Source organism: Monodelphis domestica, chromosome 3, assembly GCF_027887165.1.
Source record: "Monodelphis domestica isolate mMonDom1 chromosome 3, mMonDom1.pri, whole genome shotgun sequence".
NCBI lineage: Eukaryota > Metazoa > Chordata > Mammalia > Didelphimorphia > Didelphidae > Monodelphis > Monodelphis domestica.
The window spans coordinates 139,172,489-139,190,148 of record NC_077229.1 but is presented as its reverse complement, the minus strand read 5'-3'; positions in this window follow the sequence as shown (position 1 = coordinate 139,190,148).

Here is a 17,660-nt window from a genome sequence, read left to right as displayed (position 1 = left end):
ATCATCATGGCACTGTGGGTAGAATATTGCCCTCTGAGCCATGAGTCCTGGGTTCAATTCCTACTTCCAGAACCTAGCTGCATGACTGACAAATCTGAACCTCTAAGAGTCCAGACAAGTTTCTTATACCCAATAGAAGAGCAGAGACCAATCTGAACAGTAAAGGAAATTCCTCATCAGGAGTTAAGCTCCCTAAACTTGAAATAAAAGGTATGAGGGTTTTGTTGTTTGTTTGTTAAAAGTTTTCAAAGCAATCCCACAAGCTAGGCAGGGTCGCTATTATTTTCCCCAATTTACAAACAAAGAAAACAAGACTCAGAGGGTTGCCCTGATTTGCCCAACTTCATACGGGGAATTAATATCAGAATTAGAGAAGAACCCAGATTTCCTACTACCAAGTCTCATATTCCTTATATTACATCACAAATGTTTGCCTCCTAACAGATTGCCTTGGGGTCCAGCTAGAGTACACACTAGGAAGCAAGACCTCCCCTCCCACTGCCCAGGTCCCACCCAAGCCCTGGGTGCCCCTCACTGGCTAGATGCTGATCATGCTGAAGCATCCGGTTAATCGATCCCAAGGATGAAACAATGACCAACAATGTAAATCACAAGACGGAGTTTATTAAACAAACTGTAGTTTGGGCTCAGCACTCTAAAAATGGCTGGAGCCCTGAGTCTGGGGCTTGAAGGTCCTTTTATACACTGGAGTGAGCCACTTTTGTGGTGGGGGGTGCACAGGAATTCCTGGGGGGGGGGTGAACAGGAACTTGACAGGAACTTCTGGGGCTGGGGTCTTATCGGCTCCTGTCAGGATGTGATGACTTGCCTGCAGGGTTTCTATGGGTAGGGAGTCAGGGAAGGGAAGGGAGATAACACAGCAGTCCTGTTCCAGCTCAGACCTGAGGGGGACTCACTATCTCTTTGCCAATAGATTAAACGATATGGCTGCTCACGTCATTAGAACAGGGTGTCACGAACTATGATCTTTCCAATAAGATGATACACTAATGGGTCGTACCATATAGGCCGCCATTATTCCATCAGGTATTTCTGTTCTTATTTAATACGGTCCTCCTGATCTCCATCTGCAGATGAGAAGGAGCCAAACTATCCTCTGACCACAGGCCTTTACGACTCCTGCCGCACATGTTCCCTGGGGAAGATGGCAAGCAGCCAGGCTGGGCTGACTTCCATCTGTACCAGCACAAGGCAACTCCCACCTCCTGCTGTCAGCCTGATCTCCTAATCAGAATGTGGAGAAGCACTCCTGCAAAAAGAAGCAAGCCTCCCTTTGACCTCAGGCCTTCCATCTCCTTCTGCCCTTGAGTCCTGAAAGAAGAGGAAGAGTAAAGTCAGTGAGGGACAGAGCTCTTTTTAAATTTGGTTTGCATTATTAACATTTTGTTAAAATCCAAATAATCAATAAAACAATAAATCCAGCCCTCTTATGTAGCTTTGGACATGTAAATACACTGCCAATGTAACAGTTGGCTCTGATCCATTGGCCACCAATGCCCTCCACGTCCTTGGCAAAAGGCTAATGTCACAGACTGACCCTTAGCAAAAAGACCCAATAGGCTTCTTCAAAAATCCTAGGAGGGGTCACTTCATGACAGCCATTGAAACTAATTTCCCCATCCCCTACTTCCTTGCCTAGGAGTTCTTCTCCCTTTTTATTTCACCCTAGATAAAAGACTTCCCTGTGCATAGGTGATCCCTTTCACAGATGCATGGGAAGAGAAGACTAATAGTCAGTACACCCTGTTCCTTCTACTCCTTGCTTCATCCATACTAGCCTGTGTGTCCTGTATGTAAAACCCAGTGGAATTACACGTCGGCTATGGGAGGGGGTGAGGGGAGGGGAGGGAAAGAACACGACTCTTGTAACCAAGGGAAAATATTCTAAATTGACTAATTAAATAAAATTTTCAAAAAAAATAATAACCTGTGTGTCCTGGAGCTAGCTACTTCTCTGGACCTCAGCAGCCTCATTTGTAAAATAGAGAGACTGAATTCGATTATCTACCTTCAATGAAGTCACAAAAGTGCCCTCGCTCAACTGCTTAACAAGCCCTAAAGAGAAGCTAAACCGAGAAGGGTTATAACCTACATATTAATCTCTGCCTGTTCTATGCTCTAATCATTCTCAACTTCTGTGATTCTGGAAATATTTCCCCTGTACAGGACACTTCAGACACCTGCTCTGTGTCCTTTCCGAAGCTCTCTCTTTTTTTCAATTATGTGATGCTATCAGGAAGAAAGCCTCAATTACAATATAATGTCATAATAGCACCACACACCAAAGAAGCTCGGTAGCCTTCCACAGGCTTGAAAGGACCTTACGATAGTAAGTACCAGTAAGTGGGAAACCAAAGAACCTGTGATGGATTGTCAGGGAAGTCAGGAAATAGTCCAAACCTGAGAATCTGAATCAGCGAATCAGCAAGTTTTACTGAAATTGCAAAGTGAAAAGCATGGAAGGCTTTGGGTATGAGGGGAACTGATGCTGGAAGATGAAGTAAATAGAGGACTGGACCTAGAGTCAGGAAGATTTGAGTTCCAATTCCCCTCAGACACTTCTTAGCTATATAATCCTGGGCAAGTGCTTAATCTGTCTGCCTCAGTTTCCTCATCTGTAAAATAAGGATGGTAATAGTTCCTACTTCCCAGGTTGTTGTGAGGCTCAGATGAGAGATGTCTAAAGCCCTTAGCAAGGTGTCTGATATACAGTAAACACCACACAAACGTTAGCTAAAATTATTATTAAATGAAGTCTTTTCCCCCAGTATAGAGAAAAGCATGCTGAACATGGTGTGGAGGGAGACCTGGGTTTGAATAATGCTCAGCAGAGTGACCCTGAGCAACAGGCACTCACAGATTGGGCTACCCAGGGAGTGGTTACCTTGTGAATCCACACTCCTAAAAATTATAGCTTAAGAGCCCCAACTAGTGTACTTAATTTTATTAGTCAGTCAGTAGGCTCTCCTAGCTCAAAACATTGACATTCCCTGAGATGACAGTTCAGTACAGTAGCTACAAAACATTCCTCCAGTAAGCCTGGCATGTACTCTCCCACAAGTGTACAATGTCAGAAGAAAGGGTGGGCACTAAGACAAATGTTTGATGACAGATTTCACCGCCATTCTGAAGGAGATCCAACACAATCCAAGTTGAAGAAGACTTCCCGAGAGACAGTGAGATCTTCCAGAAGCTCTTGCTTGTGGATAACATTGTGATCCTAGAACATTGTCCAGGTCCTCCTCAACAAAGGATGTCATCACTTAAAACAGTTTTTCCTAATTCTAAACACAATAAAAAGCCTCCGTTATTGAAGAATATTTGTTGTCTAGATTGTATAGTTAGAAAAACTGAAATGTTTATATGTGATATATATACAAATAATATCAAAGTTCTTGCATATATATCATATTCTTTTATATATGCATAGGTGAAGAGAGAATTAAAGTTCCCTTTATCTATTTTGAGTTAATCAATCAAGAACTTAAAGTACCCCTATTAACACTTAACAGAAAAAGTTCTCAACTCCAAACGCCATAAGTGCTGCCTCCTGGGCAAAAGAAGATTCATTCATTCCTGGTCTTTTGGGAGAAAACTTTCTTGTGGCTAGATTCCTGGGTTTTTTGAGAGAGACCTTTCTCCTGGGTTCATTCTGGGTTGGAGATTGCTGTGCGGAAGAGGCTTGCTGGGTGAGTGACTGGAGTGAAGAGGCTTGTGTTGGTGGAACCCTTGCTGAAGACACCACCAGGTCTTCTGGCTAAAGAGACTATTGTGAATTTACATGGAGATCGGAACTTGAGAGTGCCCTTGCCAGGTGGTGAGCTGGACTTCTTTGGACAGCAATAATAGGGTATCTAGCTAGGCAGTACTTTCTACTTCTTTCCTACACCTCTCTCTTTTACTATATTTATATTAAACTAAATTGTTAAAAGCTATTAACAGTTATTTTGACTTAAGGGTTAATTATTTTATAAATGGCAAACACAATCTCATTTTTTTAACTGTTATATTTAGTCAAACCAATCCCCCCCCCCTTGAATCTATTGGCAAAACCCATTTTTAATTGTTTCACATATATTAATATAAAATACCTTATGTGTATATATGTATTCCCCTTTAGGTTGTTCCTCTAGCTTCATGTTGGTGAACCTATGGCATGTGTGCCAGAAAGGGCTTCTCCCTTATCCCTCTCCACAGTGCCTGAGGACATTTCTCATGTCACCCACCCCTCTGCCCAGTAGCCCAATTGGAGCACTTGCTCCCTCCCTTGTCTGAGATAAGGGGGAGGCTCACAAGCAGCCTAAGGATGCAGTTTGGGCACTCGATCTCTAAAAAGTTTGCCATCACTGCTCTAGCTGAATACATATGTTTGACTTCACTGCAAAAGTGAAATAAGTGAAGATCTCAATGAAAAAAAGTTTTAAAATATGGATCAGCAATAAGGAAAAAGAGACCAGAGATTTTTTAACTCTGTAAAAACTTCATAATGTATGTATGTATATATATATGTGTGTACATATATATAAATGTATGTATATGCATGGTGGATGCAAGTGTATATGCTATAAATAATCTGTATATAAATAAACATATTTTTACACCATGAGGTTTCTATGTAATTTGTCATCTATGCTATATGGTGTATGTGCGCACATATATATATATATTTATATATATATATATATGTTTATGTGAATGTATTTTTATGCCTCCCTTAAATAATACACACACACATATATCTACATATATATGGTTTCTGTACAATCTGGAGTCATCTATATTGCATGTTGTGTTTGTGTGTGTGTGTGAGAGAGAGAGAGAATATAGAGATGCATATATATATATATATATATATGACAGACCCTATAAAAATATAACAAATTGGACCCAAAATAACAGGAAGAGAAAAGCATATTAGATTGTCTTTGGTGAATTCTTAAATAATTCTAAATGTCTCCCTCAAATAATAAACATATTCACATACATACATATACACCATGAAGTTTCTGTATAATCTGCCATCATCTATACTGTATGGTGAGTATGTATGTATATGTGTATATGGTGTTTATGTGTACATGTGTGAATATATGTAGATGTACATATATGACATAAATAGATAATATGACAAACTATAAATATACAACAAATTGGACCCCAAATAACAGGAAGAGAAGAGAAGGTGAGATTTTCTTTGGCAGATTATAGAGCTCTTTAAATAACCCTAAATCTCTCCCTTAAACAACATACATACACACATATATGCACCATGAGGTACCTATATAATTATATATAGTGCATGACGTGGGTGTGTGTATTTATGTATACATATATGCATTTATTTGTATATAGCTGTATGTGTATGTGTAGATGCATGTTTATAGATGCCATAAATATATGTGTATTATATATGACAAACAGTATAAATGTAAAATAAATTGGGCCCAAATAACTGGAGAACAGGCTAGATTATTTTTTAAACTTCTTAAGTAACCTCAAACTTCTCACTTTAAAAAAACCTGATGTTTTATCAGAGTTTTGTATGCAGTGAGTCATGGAATATCACGGTGTCTGAAGAATTAAAAATGAGGATCACACAAAGAACCACATCAGAGAAGAGTGTGGTGAATATAAGCAGTCTGCTACATCCGCATCATGAAAAATAAATGGAGGGAAGAATTGAAATAAGGGATGGAATCAAAGGAATATTATTGAAAGAGAAGAGAGGTTAGTCATGTGGCAAGAGTTAGGGACAATTAAGTAGGGTTCCCAAGCTCCACTAGAATCCTCATGATATAAGAAGAAGCAGGAAAGGCCCCTGACATGTTGTGTAAATAGCATGGGACAAACTAATAGAATGACATGGACATATCACACAGGATATGCAGGCATGGACATACTGAGATCTGCAATAAAGATCTATATCAATGAGATTACTGATCCCTAAAATTACTTTTTTGAAAATTTTATTTAATTAGATGATTTAGAATATTTTCTATGGTTACAAGACTCGTGTTCTTTCCCTCCCTTCCCTCCACCCCCTTTCTGTATCTGATGAGCAATTCTACTGGGTTTAACATGTGTCATTAATCAAGATCTATTTTCATATTATTAATATTTGCACTAGGGTGATCTTTTAGAGTCTGCTTTCCCAGTCATAGCCCCATCGACCCATGTGATCAAACAGTTGCTTTTCTTCTGTGTTTCTGCTCCCACAGTTCTTTCTCTAGATGTGGATGGTGTTCTTTCTCATAAGTCCCTCACAATTGTCCTGGATCATTGTATCACCGCAAGTAGAAAAGTCCATTACATTCAATTGTACCACAATGTATCAGTCTCTGTGTACAATGTTCTGGTTCTGCTCCTTTCACTCTGCATCAATTCCTGGAGATCATTCCAGTTCACATGGGATTCCTCCAGTTCATTATTCCTTTGAGCACAATAGTATTCCATTACTACCATAAGATTATCATAGGTACAGACATGCACCACAGAATAGAGGTTATCAGTCATTCAGATGCTTTGTGGCCAAACAAAAAACCCATAGAAAATGCATTCTGAATAATGGCATCAGCTAATGTCTGCTCTGGTGGTGGGAACAAAATTAACATATACATGAATTTCAATGTGCTAACAACTAGCACATTCATGAATTATAATTTTATTTGCCTTTGCCAAGACTAGTGGCTTAAGAAAATCTTTCTTTGATTAGAGGTATCCAGCCTAGTTAATAACATCACAGAAGGGGAAGAAAAACAAAATGTCAATGTGTTAAATGAAGGGCAAAGATGTGTCTACATACTCTTACTCCTTTGTGTGAAGTTCCCTTTGGATGGAATTAGAGAACAGCTAGCTATTGCTATTCATTGGCCAAGGATAAACAAAGCACTCAGTAGTCTTCAAAAAATTCTCTAAAAAAAGTATGTATGTATGTATGTATGTATGTATGTATGTATAGGTAGATAGATAGATAGATAGATAGATAGATAGATAGATAGATAGATAGATAGATAGATAGATAGATGGATGGATGCATGGATGCATGCATGGATGGATGAATGGATGGATGAATGGATGGATGGATGGATGGATGGATGGATGGATGGATGGATGGATGGATGGATGGATAGATAGACAGACAGACAGACAGACAGACAGATAGATAGATAGATAGATAGATAAGATGGATAGATAGACAGATGATATATAGATGTAGATATAGATATAGATATAGATGATATAGATATAGATAGATAAGTGAGATACACTCTCAAAGGAGACACAGACATAGAGCATTTGGTGATGGGGAGGCAGGGGAAGGAAACAGCCTCAAGGATCATGACCATGACCTTTGGCCCCAAAGAAAGGAGATGACTAAGGATTTAAAAGAGATCTACCCCTGGTAAAGCTACTGAGTAAAGACCCAAGCAGCCCAGAGAATTACTGTCCAGCAGAAATGCTACTTACACCTATGAGGAAGCAACAGACAGATACCACAAGAAAAGGAAGCTTTTGGGGTCATGAAGTACCAAAGTTGTGGGTTGCTTTGACCACATGTGTTCCAGATATGTAAGCCTTACTACAAATCTACTCTAAATTTGTGCCAGCCCTTCTCATTGACATAGTTTGTGTTTGTGAGGGAAATGTTTTGTAGCTACTGTTATTGCTATGCCATATTAATAAACATCTTTTCTTTCATCTAATTGTCTACTAGCTAATAAATGAATGGGTGAATGAAAAGTATTCATTGAGCATTTACTATATGCTAAGCATTGTTCTAAGTGCTGGAGATGTGAATGAGAAAAGTATAACAGCCTCTTCTCAAGGAAGTCACACTATGATTAAAGGAGAGATTCCAGAAAACTCTGAGTGGCTGGAATGCTCTAGGGTTGAAGGATGTTCTGGTAGTGTAAGATCCCAAGAGGCTAAGGCCATAGGGTTCAATCCGTACTTGCCCATTGCAATAATTGCTCCCTACAAAAGATGGCAGAACCCAAGCACTTAAATCAGCAGCCTAAAGTGTCAGCTACCATCTATATAGCACTTACTGTGAGTCAGTCACTGTGCTAAGCACTTTACAATTATTGTCTTATTTGATCCTCACAACAGCTCTGGGAGGCAAATACTACTTCCATCTCTATTTTGAAAGCAGAAAGAAGTCAAGTGACTTGTCCAGAGTCACACATTTAAGCATCCAAGACCAGGTCTGAGTTCAAGTCTTCATCATTTCAAGCCCCTAGGGTTATCCACTGTTCCACAGCAGTAGCCCACACCCCCCTATAGTATGTAATGATCAATCTAGCTTTTCTTAGCTCTTGTATTATGTTGTCTGTTCTCACCATGGCTGTATCTTATATCCAGACCTCTAGATAGTGTTGAAGGACACCATCTCAACTCCATTCTTTTCTTTTAGCAATAATACTCTCTGACCCTTTCTCACCTTCATAAATAGAAAGTCCAGGAAGCACTTTTCAGTTTTACTGATTCATTTGATTTCCCTCCATGTCAGTCATTCTGAGTAGGGCATGATCACATTCTATGGTCCCTTAGACTACTCCTACCCTTCTGTTCCTTCCCTCTCTCTTTCTCTATGCCATTTCAGTTGGATTCTATGATTCTACCTTCCTAGAGATCTCTTGGGCCACAAAATGCCCCCATTTCACTAAGTGGGGCCTTCTTTCTACCTTTTTCTTTGTTGTAGTTGTTGTTTAGTTGTGTCCACCTCTTTGTAATTGCATATTGGGGTTCTCTCAGCAAAGATACTATACCGGTTTGCCATTTCCTTCTCCAGGTCATTTTACAGATGAGAAAAAAGAGGCAAACAGTGTTAAGTGAAACTTGCTTAGAATCACACAGCTAGTAAACATTTGAAGCCAGATTTGAAATCAGGAAGATGAGTCTTCCTGATTCCAGACCCAGTACTCTATCCACTGCTTTACCTGGCTGCCCACCTTTTTCTTTACCCTTACTCTAGTGTAGACTGTTCTCTGTGAAAACAGATTAAGATTTGTTCATAGGATCTGGAGAAAGATTAGGAAATGTGGGAACAGAGGGGGAGCTGGAGCCATGACTGGTAAAAGTTCTGTTTTTCTTTAGCTTTTTCCCTTTTTTAAGTAATAAACTAAAAAGAAACATTTTTAAGAAAGAAGTTCCTGAATGGTCTTGAACAGGGCAATGCCATGATCAGACTCCAGCTGTGTAAAGAATGGATTGGAGAGAGAAAAGATGAGAAATCAAGAATCCAGTGATGAGTCTAGGTGAGAGAGGATATAACTAGAGCATAGGGGTGACTGTGTGAGTAGATAGAAAAAGATTGACAGAAGATGTAGTGGTGGGATCAACAAGACTTGAAAATTGATGAGGTATTGAAGGCAAGGGAGAGAGAGAAAAGGTCAGGCTCACTCACAAGTAGGAACTTTGGCTAACTGGAAGGATAGCATCATCCTCAACAGAAACAGGGCAGCTTGAAAAAACAGTAAACTCTTAGGGGAAACGATAATGAGTTCCACCTTCAACATGTTAAATGAGAAATGCACTTTACTCCCTTCCATGCACTCTTCAATTCAGCATGCTAACCCTTTATGAATTTCCTTGAACTTGACATTCCAACTCCCCTCTCTGAATCTCTGCATCAGCTGCTTGCATCAAATAAAGGGCTCTGCCCCTTCAGCCCTAAGTTTCTGTGATTTCCTTCCCTTGAATCCCACCTCCTTCAGGAGGCTTCTCCTTGTCTCCGCAGGTGCCTTCCCCTTTTAGATTGCCTTCCATCTGCTCTGTATATATATTATGTATGTACCTAATAATTTGACTGTTGTCTTCCTCTCCCATCAAATGTAAATTTCTTGAAGACGGGGATTATTTTGGCTTCTATTTGTATCCTCAGGTCTTAGCATAGTTCTTGGAACATAATAAGTACTTAATAAATACTTATTGACTAACTCCTAGGGATAATCTAATTATCTAATTAACTTGTCTTGAGATTTCATCTCATGGCATAACATATTATCCCTCTGAGACAACTGAATTAACAGGTTCTTCATCCCCTTAACCTAAAAGCTGGTGGGGTGGGATGTGTGGACATGGAGAGCCTTATAAATTCAACAATATTTCTTTAGTACTTTAAATGAAACTATGGAAGTACTCCAATTTTGATCCATGCTTACTTGCATTGACTTCCACTCCTATCACCATTCCTTCACAGGGTGCAAGTGACAAGACTACCTGCCTCAGGTAGCAAAAGAAAAGTGTTCATGTCCCCAGGAGATAATGATGATGATGGAAACTTGTGTGACCTATGACAAGAACAGTAATGAACAAGATTGCAAGCTCTTGGGAGGGTCTCCTAAATTTGGTACAGGCATAATAACAAACTATGCCAGCTGTCCTAGGAACACCCTAGTTCTAACTAAATTCAGAGAGGATAGTCACAAAAGATTAACAATCTAAAGATGGGTTGTTTGTTTTTAATTTAGGCATAATTATTGATGAAACAAAGGGGGAAGCACAAAAAGTCAAAATAGGAAGGAGAGGAAGAAGAAGAGGAAAAGGAGGAGGTGGAAAGGAGGAAAAAGAGAAGGAGAAGGAGGAGGAGGAAGATACAAAAAGGAGATTTGGCAATGCATTTTGGCACAATGTATAATGTGCATCAAAGTAAATATAATGTGCATTACTGAAGAACACAATGATGAAATTAAGGATTTACCAAAGGTAAAAAGGTATTTAAAAGAATTCTAGGGGGTTTAGAAGGGACCTTGGAAGCACACAGTTCAATCCATACTTGACCAAACGTCCCTTCTACAACAATGCCAATAAGTAGACACAAAGTCTTAAGAAGATCTCTAACAAAATGTCTGAACAAATTATGGCATATGAATAATGTGGAATATTATTCTATCATAAGAATTTACAAAGGTAAACCTGACCTGTCTGCCTAAGCTTCCTCAACTATAAAATGGAGATTAGAATAGCACCTACCTCCCATTATTGTTACGAGGATCAAATGAGACATTAGTAAAGTGCTTATCACAGTTCCTGGCACATAGTATAAGCTGAATAAATCCTTATTTCCTTCTTCCTTATATGACATGGACTTTAGGGAGTTCATCGTCCTAGTTGAATATTCAGATAGAATATATTTTATTATACTCCCACAATACCTAGCACAATACCTCACAGCTCCTAAGCAATTGAAAATATATTGATTTAAGTTTGTTAAGACAAGATGATTTTAGGCAGAAAATGCAGCTGGAGAATTTAAGAAAGGAGAAATACAGGATTTCCTGGCAATGAATGTTGTAGCTACCTGAAGTGGTGATGGATGAAATGACCTTTTAGGTATCTTCAAACTCTATGATTCTAAATTCACACCATTTAATGTTACTATGGTCTAAAAATCTGCTTCAGATTCAGATAAGGCTGCCTCCTCCATTAAGGATTTCTCAGATATTCTGGCCTGCATGGCATTCTCTTCTCTAATTTCCTAGATCACTTATGCCTGAACACATGATTTCATTTTTAAATTCTATCTTACTGATTCAAATTTATAAGAATACAAAGGATTCCCCAATTGATAAATGGTCAAAGGATGTGAACAGGCAGTTCTCAGATGAAGTTAAAGCTACTTATAGTCATATGAAAAAAATGTTCCAAATCACTATTGATTAGGGAAATGCATATTAAAACAACTCTGAGGTACTCATCCTTATCAGATTAGCTAATATGACCAAAATGGAAAATGATAAATATATTGGAGGGGATGTGGGAAAATGTGGACACCAATGCAACCATTTTGGAAAGTAATCTGGAATAATACCCAAAGGGCCATAAAACTAAACATACCATTTGACCCAGTGAGACCACTACTGGATCTATAATCAAAGAGATCAAAGATAGAGGAAAGGACCTACTTATACTAAAAAAATATTCATAGCAGCTCTTTTTGATAGTGGCAAAGAATTGGAAACTGAGAGGATTTTCATCATTTGGGGAATGGATGAACAAGTTGAAATGTATAGTTTTAATGAACTACTATAGTGCCATGAGTAATAATAAACAGGATAAGTGCAGAAAAATCCAGAATAACTTATATGAACTGATGCAAAATGGAGTGAGCAGAATCAGAAGGATACGGTATTATAAATGATGTATAGTGATCACCTGTGAAGGACTACACTATTATCAGTAAATTCTCAAGATATCCACAAAATAATATCCATTAGGAAATATGCTATTCACAGCCAAAGAAGGAATTGTTGTCATCTAATTTGCAGATCAAAGCATTCCATTTTTTTTCACTTTATTTCCTTAATGATTTTTCTTATAATGAAATATATATCTTCTTTCACAGCATTAAGAATATGGAAATACATATTGCATGACAGCACTGGTATAATCTATATCAGATTATTTATCTTCTGGGAAGGAAGGAGGGAAGGAAGGGAAGGGAATCTGAATTACAAGATGTCAGATAACAATTGTTTTAAACTGTTTCTACATGTAATTGAAAAAAATTAAGCTAAAATATAAATAAATAATAATTAAATTTTAAAAATTATATCCTACCTTGCATTGTTATTTAATTACTTCCTGTGTCTTTATTACTTATTCCAACTAGTCAATCAATCACAGGATAATGGATTTAGAGCTGAAAAGGAACTTAGAGATCATCAAGTGCAACTCCTTTATTAGCAGATGAGGAATCAGAGACACAAAGAGATTAAGTGATTTGCCCAGGGTGACAGAACTAGTTAATTTCTGAAGCACAATTTGAACTCATATTTTTCTGGCCTCAAGTCTAGTACCCTATCCACTGAGTCCTTCTGATTCTTTGAGTTCGACAGCTATGTTTTCTACTTCTTTTGTATCATTTCCTGCTCTCTCACAGGGCTTAGAATTGTTCTTCCAGAGAGAGACAGAATAAAAGAGGAAGAGGAGAAGAGGTAAATAAATGGAGGAGAGGGGAAGGGAGAAAGTTATGGAATTTCCATAGCACATACCAAGGGAACCTTAGAAATAAGGCATAGAGGTACTCATTCAATGTTTATTAAGTGTCTAATTAATAAACACTCAGGCTAAATCTAGGCAATGTACCAAGCACTAGTGACAGGGAATAAACAAACCAGCCATACACGTCCCAGGGAGAATAATGTTACCTCTGATATTGATTTGACTATGGTTCTTAAAGCAAGAGTTGGAAAGGGAAAAAGGATGCCCTTGGCAAGGCAGAAAAATGGCCAAGATGAAATTAAAGATACATGGGGTCCAAGGAGTATCTTTACTCCAAAGCTGAGTATCTTTAACTCTTCTTGAACATAGTTTCCAGAAGTCCATTTTGGAAAGTGGCCACAACAGGCCAAAAATGGACAGGATGAAGATGAACTAAATTCATGCAGATATGTAAATGAATAAGAATAGGTTTAGAAAGGAACAAAGTGTATTCGAGGAATGGTTAAATCAGTATATAGAGAGAGGAAAAGAGAGTGGAGACCCGCCCCCTACTCAAAGGACAGTGAATGATGGCTGAAGGGATGGGAGAAGAGGAAAAAAGTACAGAGAAAGAATGCTCTAGGCACCAAAGACAAAGTTGGAAATGTCTATAGTTTTTCCCAGGGTCAGATGCATAAATGCACGAAACCAGAAAGACAAACTGAAACCTACTCACCACTACTACTTCTCTATTCTCCTTTTTAAAATGAGAAATGGGAAGGCTCTGAATAAGATCATCGCACTCCGCCTCTGGTCTATAAACATCCTTTGCTACAAGGACCTAGGCTGACTGAATAGGGAGGCGATTAAAGGAGGAGAATTGGACAGGACAGGAACTTAAAATAAAGGGGAGGACTAGACAGGAGAGGAGAGAAGAGGGTGAAGACAAAGGGGAAGGAGTGAGAAGTGGGGGAGGCAGAAAATGAGGGAGGGGGAAGGAAGGGAGAGGGAGAGGGAGAAAGAGAAGGGGAGAGAGGGAAAAGGCAGAGGAGGGAAAGAGAAAGAGGAGAGGCAGAGAGGGAGGGAGAGAGAAAGAAAGAAAAACAGAGACAGAGAGAGAGACAGGGAGGGAGGAAGGGAAAGGAGGAAGAAGGGAGGGAGGGGAGAAGAGAGATATATTTAGTATCTTAGATTTAGAAATTGTAACTTACCCAAGTTCATACAGGTAGTAAGTGACAGATAAAGACAGAAATCTAAACTATACCTATAATATAGATTCAGAGTTTGACAAGTCCTCAGAGATTGTCCTGTCTTCTCCTCTCATTTTGCAAAAACAAAAACTGAGGCCCAGAGAGATTAAAGGAACTGCCCAAGATCAGACAGGTAATGAGTAGCACAGCCAGATAGAGCTAGAGATTGAGAGATGTTTCTTTTTTCTTGAAAGCAAAGTAAGCCAGCATGAGGCAGGCTATTTCAGAAAAAAACCATCCCACACAGTGTCCCAATTAGTAGCTCAAGGCTAATTTCATTTATCAAGCTCTAAGCACTAAAGAATATAATAAACCCTTTTCTACTTACAGGGAATATCTCTCTCAAGGTTCACAGAAGTCTTCTGGAGACATGTGTGAATTCCATGGTAGACTGTCTCATTACCATTTTCTGTTAGCCACAGTTCCCAGAAGTAAAGGCAATCACACCCAAAAAAGGATTTCTTTGTAACAGATCTGGTGCAAGCAGAGAATAACTGCCCAGTTTATTCATATGTTTAGGTAAGGGAAATGGAGTGCTAACAATATTCAAGAATTGACCCTGGGAAATTCACTATACCTCACAGTGCCTCCAGGCAACTCTCTAAGACTATCAATTGCAGAGAATATGACAATAGCAGATGTTTCTCACTAGGAGCTCCCTATACCAATGAAATGACAGTCTGGTCAAAAATGATAAAAGAAAAAGTTTTAACTTAAAAATAAAAATATGCATGAATATTCATCAAGCCTCCTCAAATTAATTCAACTAAACTCAGCCAAGATTTATTAGGCACCTACAATATCCAAGGCACCTGGCTAGGGACTGAGGATACAAAAATGAAGAAAATTAGTCAATTAATAGTCAACAAGTATTTATTAAGCATCTACTCTGCTAAGTGCTGGCAATACAAATAAAGGCAAAAAACAGCCCCTGGATCAAAAGGTAGACACACTTCTATAACTCTTTGGGCATAATTCCAGATTGTTCTCCAAAATGGTTGGATCAATCCACAAGTCCGCCAAACCATTATTGAATTATGTATTAACACAATAACACAGTATTAGTGTCCTCGTTTTTCCACCTCCCCTCCAACATTTGTTTGTCATTTTGCTCTTTTATCATTTTAGCCAATCTGATAGATGTGAAATGATGTCTCAAGAGTTATTTTTATTTGCTTTTCTCTAATCAATAATTATTTATATATAGATATCTTTTTATCTTCTCTAGTGTGGGGAAAGGAGGGAAAGAAGGAGTTACCTGGGAATTTTAATGTAACAAACTAGTTAATTAATAAATTAATTTTTAAAATACCTCCTGCCCTTGAGGAGCACACAGGAGCACACAGTCTAAGAGAAGAGAAAATATACAAACAAGACATATGCAGGGAAAACTGGGGGTAATCCCAGAGAAAAGACACTAAGTGAGATAGAGTAAGGCTTCTTGTAGAAGGTAGGATTTTAGGAGAAAGCCAGGAGGTGGCACCAGGGAGAGAGAGAATTCTAGTCAAGGAGGGCACTAGTTGAAGATGCCCAGAGTCTAGCGATGGAGTATATTGTACCAGGAATAGGAAGGAGGCCAATATCATTGCATCATGATTATGTGAAGAAAACAAGGAGTAAAGACTAGAAAAGTAAGATAGGGATACAGAGTGAGGGGCTTTCATCACCAGAGGACTTTATATTTGATCCTGAAATTGGCATGGAGCCACTGAAGAGGGATAAATTATATAATCCTAGGAAACTCGAATGGCAGAGTAGGTAGAGCTAAACTTGAAATCAAGAGAACATGAGTTCAAATCCTTACCAGCTGCATGACCCTGGACAAGTTGTTTAATCTTATTGGTCTCAGTTTCCTCATCTGAAAATGTAGTTGATTAATGATAGCATTTACCTCAGAGGATTGTTTATAGGATGAAGTAAGATAATTATATATAAATTATTTTTGCAAACTTTAAACCAATCTATAAATGCTGGTTATTATGATTATTATCAGTCTGACATTACTAGCTTACAGTCTATTGGGAAGATGCAAAATATGGACAAATCCCTACAAATGATGCAAACTGTGATAAATGAAAAGACTAGACAAAGTGCTATGAAAAAGTATAATTCTATGTAGGAAGTTAATTAATTAATTAAGCCCAAATTATATGCTAAATGATTTATAATTATTATCTCTTTTTATCATCAAAGCAACTATCATATCTAGGAATTATTGTTCTCATTTTATAGCTGAGGAAACTATGTCAGAGGTAAAACAATTTGCTTAAGGTCACAGAAATAGTAAGTGTCTGAGACTGAGTTTGAACCTGGGGAAAGAGAGAAAGAGAGCAAGGAAGGATGAAAGAAAAAAGAAAGAAGGAAACAAAGAAAGAAGAAAATAAGCAAAAACAAAGAAAAAAGAAAATTGTACTTCAATTTGCACTTAGAGTTCATAAATTCTCTCTTTGGAGGAAGAAAGTCTTTTTTATCATGAGTCCTTAGGAATTGTCTTGGATCGTTGTATTGATCACAGTATTGATCTTTCATAGTCTACCATCATTGCAGCATTATTATTTCTGTGCACAATGATCTCCCAGTTGTTCTCATTTCACTTTGCATCAGTTCATATAGTTCTTGCCATGTTTTTCTGGAACCACTCCCTTGTCATTCCTTATGGAACAATAATATTCCTTTCACAAGCATATGCCACAACTTGTTCAGCCTTTCCCCAATTGATGAGCATTTCTTTGACACCAAAAAAGAGCTATTATAAATATTTCTGTACATAAGTTCCTTTTCCTTTTTTATCTCTTTGGGATACAGACCTAGTAGCAGTATTGCTGGATCAAAAGGTATGCAAGATTTTGTAAACCTTTGGACATAGTTAGATTGTTATTCAGAATAGGTCTATCAGTTCACACTTTCATCAACATGCATTAGTATCCCAATTTTCCCTCATCCTCTCCAGAGTTTGTCATTTCTGGTATGTGTGAGGTGATACCTCAGAGTTGTTTGAACTGGTTTTTCTCTAATCAATAATGATTTAAAGCATTTTTTCATGATTATAGAAATCTTTGATTTCTTCTTCTAAAAACTTGATGTGCATACCCTTTGACATCAATAGAAGAGTGACTCTTATTTTTACTTTTATAAATTTGACTTTTATATTTGAGAAATGAGATCTTTATCAAAGAAACTTTCTTTAAAAAGTTTGTATATTACTTCATGGTCTAAGATACCTTTTAGCAAAGGTTTTGTATGGGTGTTCAGGGAGGACTAGTGCTTCTGCTGTGAGGACTTGCTGAGTCCTTTTGTGCTGCTCATCCACCTTTGGTGTCCACCTCTCATCTAATTCTTACCTGTGACTCTAAGAAACTGTAGCAGCAAAACCTTGGCAAAACCTATCTAAGCAGACAGACTTAATTAGATTGAGGATAACTGACAAGCCTCAAACCCATCAGTGAACCCACAAATGTGATCACT